Source organism: Mus caroli, unplaced genomic scaffold (assembly GCF_978045245.1).
Source record: "Mus caroli unplaced genomic scaffold, Mus_caroli_1 scaffold_18, whole genome shotgun sequence".
Lineage (NCBI taxonomy): Eukaryota > Metazoa > Chordata > Mammalia > Rodentia > Muridae > Mus > Mus caroli.
The window spans coordinates 76,755,702-76,762,795 of record NW_028227273.1 but is presented as its reverse complement, the minus strand read 5'-3'; positions in this window follow the sequence as shown (position 1 = coordinate 76,762,795).

The following is a 7,094-nucleotide window of genomic DNA, read 5'->3' as shown; positions in this document are numbered from 1 at the left end:
ATAAGACAAAAAGGCATGAAACAAATCACACTGGAGAGAAGCCCTGTGAATGTACTGAATATGGTGAAACCTTTGCACATTTCTTTAGTCCTCCTTTTAATGAAAGTATTTTTACTGGAGAAAACCACATGAATGGAAGCAATGTTGTGACATCTTTGCCCTTCACAGTTGTGTTCAAATGCAGAGAAGAACATATTCTAGAGAAAAACCTTATGAATGTACTCAATGTGGAAAAGAGTTTATATTATGAAGTCTACTTGGTTCTAACACTAGGTGGATGCAAATGGCAAGAAGCTGTTGTAATTAAGCCATTGGAGTTAGAGGGTTGGGTTAGAGGGTAGAGCTCCTGATCTATCAGGGCCTCTGAATAGACTGAGGAGTGGAACTGCAATCCCAAGGCAAAATGCTACTGAGCTTTTAAGCTTGATAACCAAAAACATCTCTGACAAATTATAATTAAGTTCTTCCCCAAATCAGGATGTAGGAGTAGGGGCTTTTATTATATGGTTGAATTATATCAACCTATACAGAATGTATGTTATGTTTACAGTTAGGGTTGGACAACGTTAAGGGTTAGGGTTACCTCACAGGGATAGGATTAGCTGGCATGTAAAGGTTGGTAGTAGACAGGGTTAGGTTGGGGTTAGAGAGGTTACTGGTTAGAGTTTTAATGGGTTAAGTGGTCATGGGATATGGTAAGGTTTGTGGTCAGGGGTTAGGGTTAGGGTAACATGGTCAGAGATAGGTTAGAGGGTGTGGAAGTTTGAATATGCTTGGCCCAGTGAGTTGTACTGTTGGGAGGTGTAGCCTTGTTAGAAGAAGTGTATCACTGTACGCATGGGCAATGGATGTGTTATGGTTATACCATTTAGAAATTTGGTTTTGTTGTTGTTGTTGTGGTGGTGATGGTGGTGGTGGTATTTGGTTATCTCTGCTTGCCCACATGGATTTTTAAGAGGATAATCAAAGTTTTTTTTCCCAAAACCTACTTTGCTTTTTTATGTCAAAACTTTATTAAGTAATCTCTTCAATGGATGTGGTATTGTTTTACTAATTGGACTCTGGACTCTGGTGTTTGTTTTTGTTTTTGTTTTTGTTTTTTTGTTTTTACTTCCCTGCAGTTTAGAATATGTGTTTTAATGTGGGAACTACAAGTTCTGTATCCCTAAAAGGACTCGAGTACCAAATGTGTAAAATATTTGACATAATCTCTTCAATGGATGTGCTAGGAAAATGCCCACATGTGTTTTAAATAGGAAATTTAAGTTCTTTTTCGGGATGAGCATTTAGGTTAAGGTTATGTTAAGGACTAGGGTTAGGTTAAATGAAAGGATTTGTTTTAGTGTTGCTGTTAGGATTAGGGTTAGAGAAATTGTAAGTCTTAGGGTAGGAATAGGATAAGTGTTACATGTTGGGGTATAGGTTGGATTGGGGTTGTTGTGGTAGTAGGGTTTGGGGTAGTGTTAGAAACAACCTAGGTAGGGATAGGAGTAAAAGTAAGGTAGAGTTAAGAGTCCAGGTAACTGTAAGGTTAGGGTTAATAGTAAGGTTAACAGTAACGTTTAGAATTAGGGATATGATTGGCTTAGGGTTAGAAGTATAGGTTTAGAGTTTAGAGTTGGAGATGCGATTAGGGTTAGAGAGTTAGTGTAGTGTTTGGAGACATGGTTAGGTTAGTGTTAGGGTAGGGGTTGGAGTCAGGGTAGGGTTAAGTTTAGGGTTGGATTGGGTTAGGGTTAGAGGGAGTTAGCTCCAAGGGCTCTGACACACACACACTGGAATAAAAGTGTTCTCTTGAGTCAATGTGTTCTTGTAGAAGAGCATCCTATTTGGATGTAGAAATCTCCAGAACCAGCCATCTTGGAGCTCTGTGGTGGGTAATGGTGTTTGATTTATCAGAGTACATGTTAGGAAATGGTGAGGTTATGAAGATGAGATTCCAAGAAGAGTAGCCAGTGGGTCATCCTGGAATCCAACAGTACTATATTTTTATTTTACAACTTTATTCCACTGCTATTCCTTAATTTTGTGATGAAGTCATCTCTACATCATCATTTTATAACATGTGTAATCCAACTTAAGGATTCTCTTAGTGTGATGGAAGGCTCTGTAAATTAATTTTATTGATAAAGACAATTTCTGTTACCCCAATTTAGGGCTTCTAGAAATCTATCTAAAACACCAAGTATTCTTTGGTCTCTGCCCATGAATAAAATGGCTTCATGTCATTACTTCAAGGTTATTAGATGCAATAAAGTGAAAAGGCTTTTACAGTTGTCAACAGTAACTCAAAGTTGATTGAAAATTACTCAGATATCAAATTATCTCCTTCTGTGACTAACTACTAGAAACCTGCATGTAAGCTTTATTTCTCAGCCTCTTTACTTCCCAGTTAGCCAGTGGCTCTTGTCTAATTCTAACACTTGCTTTTGAAGTATGATCCCTTATGAATCAATTTTGGATACTCAATATTGGTTTTATCCTTTGGTCATGTGATTTAGTATCTTCCTTTTGGCTCTGTCTGCTTGCTTTCTTACTTTGTAAGATTCCTAGGATCCTTTCTGCTAGGCCTGACTGAAATATGAATACTAAGGCAGGGTTAAACAGCTTGCTTTGGTATATTATATAAAACTTACTGAGCGTTTTCTGTATGCTGAGCTAATGCTACTCAGGATAAAATCAGCCCAACATAAACTTTTCTTTTTCAGAAGTCTCATTTCTAGTTATGATAACAGTTAAATAAAAAAAAAAAGTAGCAAGAACTGGATGAGGGGAGAGCTATGGTAGGACAGGAAGTTTTGCCTTGACAGCATAGGAGAAGCCACCTGAATTCAGACCCAGGAGAGGAATATAACATTGAGCCTAGAAGGTGAGAACAAGCTAGCACAGCAACAAGTAGAGACCACATCTTAGCAAAGGCAACAGCAGGTGTTGGGGTCAAAAATTAGTGATCTTTGGAAGACAGAAGGCCAGTAAGTCAATAGACCAACTGGGCATGTACATAAGGGCTACTAAGATGAGGCTGTGGGGTGTGGAGTCACCTGAGAGCATCAGAGTAAGGAAAGACCCATTGTGTGTGGAAAGAAAGAGGTGGAGGGGTTCTAGGGTGTGTATTCTGCAATGTCCATCAGTCCATAGTAGGTAGGAAATGAACAGAGGAGTGAAATGGCTACAAAATGTGAGGGTGTAAATAGAAAAGTCAGCAGTAAACAGTGCCTCTGAGCTGTACCAGTGGGGCAGAACATCAAGGCCTGTGCAGTTGGAAGGGTGCATCATGGCTTTACAGAAGCTAAGCAGAGGGATGAGAAGGAGTTAAGGAGACAACAGGTTTTTGAAATAACAGCTACTAGGAGCAACAAAATAGCTCCTTCAAATTCCTTAATGACAGGATGGGGACCAGGCTGAGACAGGGCTTGAGCTCATTGACAATAAAGTTGAGATTGATAGAAATCACCTAAATCACAGCAAGCCAAAACATACATAATCCAAAAAAGAATGGTAATTTCTCCCCCTTTAAACTAGTAGTCTTCAAGTATTTGTTCAATAAATATTTTTATGTTTTATGTCTAATTTTATCAGACTATATTTATGTACATTATTGCTTGCCAGGAAGGAAAACTATTTTTATTGCCATTCATGTTGTAATGAACAAAATCTACCTTTCTAGACAGACACATGCCTGCATGTGCTTCATGAGGTCTCATCTCAATTTCTGTCTCAAATGGTTCAACAATATGTCTCCCAATACCATTCAGTATCTTCATTATCAAAAGTTTTAGCAAATATTATTTTCATTATGCAACATTCCCAATGTGGTTATATATATGAATGATGTTAAACTTATTTAACAATCTACATTGCATAGATGCCATAGACCAATTGGAATCCTTGCTGCCTTGGTAAACAATGACACCTGGGCACACAGCTGAGATTGAAATTCAGCCTTTGATTTGGAGTTTGACATCTGATAGATTTTACAAGAGGCAGTGATAGATTTTAAGAAACTTAAGTCCTTAAGAGAAGGCTGCAGGTGGGTTTTACAAAAGAAGACACGGCTTGGTTGTTAGGATGAAAGAGTTGGTGAAGATAGGATAGAGTTTGCTGAAGGGTGTGAAGGTGGGAATGGTTGTTGTAGTCTAAAAATGTCCTGGGGATGGTAAGGTGGGTCTAGGCCCCTAAGGGCAGCAGCTTTAGCTGCCTAGTTGGCTCCATTGTTTCCCTTGGAGACAATAGAGTCATCTGTCTGGTGGGATCTACACTGGACATTCCCAGTAGGTGTGGGGAGATGGGAGGCATATAGCATGGACATAATTTGGTTTGCATTAGTTACTGATCCTCCTTTTGCTGTAAGTAACCAAGATAGCAGAGTGAGACAGGAGGATATGGGAAGGTTATTTGGAATCTGTGTTGATGTTGAGGGATTGTCCCTCTGCCAGTTAAAAGGCATGGGTAAAGGCTATTAGTTCAGTCTTTTGATTGGTGGTATGAGCAGGGAGAACCTGTGCCTCAATCACCTCTGTGTCTGACACTATATGATAGGCTCCTCCATGTAGATGTACCTGCCATCTGTATACCAGGTATAGATGGCCTAAGGCAATGCGCCCTCTTGGATGTGTGAAGGATGAGGTAATAGTTTCTCTTAAGTTCAGTACAGGAGTGAGATAGGAAATGGTTAGTATTTGGTTGAGGAAGAAGATTGGAAATATTAAGAGGTGGGCATTATTGAAAGGCGAGTGTGGAGTCCTCTATTAGTGCTACCTGAAGAGAAAGAACCCTGGAGGAAGATAGAGTCTGTAAGCCTTTGTACATTAGGGGCTGTGATAGATTATGAGAATCTACTTTCATATTTGGGTCATAGGTGACCCAAAGGTTAGATTTTTGTCTCTCGTATAAGGAGTTCAGTGGCAGCTAAAGTATGAATATAAGGTGCCTATACCTGGATAGTTAGGTCTAGTTTTTTGGACAGATATGCTACAGGTATGAAAGCAGGTCTCAGTTGGTGACCTAGGACTTTTAGGGCAAATCCCTGCTTTTCAATTATGTAAAGGGAAAAGGGAAGGTCAGGTCAGGGAGGTATAAGGCCAGGGCCTTAAGGAGAGCCTTTTGGAGCCCTCGGAAGGACTTGGTAACAGGTTTGAGAAGAGGTTCGTGGGTGGCCCCTAAAACTGCTTCATATGAGGGGCAGGAAAGGAGGGAAAAGCAAGGAGCCCAGGAACAATAAAAACTGGCTATTTCTAGGAATGATAAAATCAGTCTCTCTCTCTCTCTCTCTCTCTCTCTCTCTCTCTCTCTCTCTCTCTCTCTCTCTTTCAGTAGAAGGAACAGTTAGAGACTGAATCAGATCCTTTCTATCTAAAGTAATAGCCTTGTGGGTTGGGGTAATTGTTAGTCCCAAGTAGGTCACCTTAGGAGTGGACAGTTGGACTTTAGAAGTTGAGACCCTGTAGCCTTGACTAAAAAGGAAATTCAGAAGTGCAGAGATGTCAGCTTGCCTAACTTTTAGAGGGGGGCTACAGAGAAGAATGTCATCTACGTAATGGATAATCTTAGATTTAGGGAGAGACAGAGAAAGTAAGTCAGAAGCCAGGGCCTGGCCAAATAGGTGTGGCCTGTTCTGGAATTCCTGAAGTAGAAAAGTCCAGGTAAGTTGGGTAGAAAAGTGGGTGTCAGGATCTGTGCAGGCAAAGGCAAATATGTTCTGTGACTGGGCATCTAGAGGGATAGAGAAAAAGCATCCTTGAGATCTAGGACTGAGAAATGAGAAGTCCCTCAGGGGACAGTGTAAAGGAGTATATAAGGATTAGCCACAACAGGATGGAGAGCAAACACTGCAGAATTAATGCTCCTGAGGTCTTGAACCAGGTGATAGGTACCATTAGGTTTCTTAACTGCTAGTATAGGAGTGTTAAAGGGGGAAGAGATAAGGCAAAACAGTTTTTTTTTTCCTTAAGAGGTCAGAGGCTTAGTCTCATGAGGCTGTGGAGAGAGAAGGGGTATTGAGCTTGGGTGATGTACCTGGTAGAGTCCAGTAATTGGATGGTCACAGGAGAGTGATGTTTAGCAATATAGGTGTTTTGTACCTCCAAGACTCAGGGGGTCTGCCTGGGAAACATATTAGGGTTTGTAGGCTGACTGGCTAGGAGAAGGAGCAGAGGGTCTGAAGATGAGCTTGGTTTTAGGAGAATGGTGGGAGCAAAGGAAATAGAGGCTCCCAACTTAGCTAGTAAATCCCTTCCCAATAAAGGAATAGGACATGTTGGCTGTACCCAAAAGGAATGGGTTAGAGGAACACCCTAAAAATGAAACTAAATGGTGAGGTCTAGTGAAGAAGTAAGTTTGTCTTCCTACCCCAGAAGTAGGCAAAGAAGAAGGAAAAGTGGGTCCCCAAACTCTGTCAGTACCAAGTAATTGGCCCCAGTGCCCAAGAGGGAGGAGATGGGCTACCCACATTCCACGATGACTACCCAGCGATTTCTGATGGTGATGCAAGTGGTCGTGTCAAAGGAGCTTAGGCCTCTTCAGTTGTCCATAAGCAAGCCTAGGAGTTTATCTGGAGGGTTACTTGGGAGTGATTTCCCTCTATTCTGTGCAACGTGAGGGTAACCTACAGCCCAACATCCTTCCCAATGGCACCTAGGGCATAACTCCTTTGGCTTGTGGTAGTTAGGGTAAGCCCAGTGACCTTGTCCACATTTGTCTGGGACAGTGGCTGGAGCACAGTCTTTGCCAGCATATGGTATTTTTGTCTGTGGGCCTTTTCATCTCTCTGATGGTACACTTTGAAGGCCAGCACCAAGGCTTCTGCCTGTGGATTTAGGGGTCACCTCTCCAAACATCTAAGTTTGGCTTTTATGTTGCGGTAGTTCTGGGAACAAAAGTAGGTTACCAGGAGTTGCTCACCTTCTGATTTTTTCAGGGTCTAGATTAGTATATTGTAATTGGGCTTTTGCAAGGTGCTCTAGAAACTGAGATGGGTTTTCTTGTTTGTCCTGGATAACCTTTTGGAGTTTTTCAAAATTTACTGGTTTTCTGGTGTCACATCCACCCTGACCAGCAGGAAAGATGCAACACCACGTTATCCTTCTTCAAGCAGG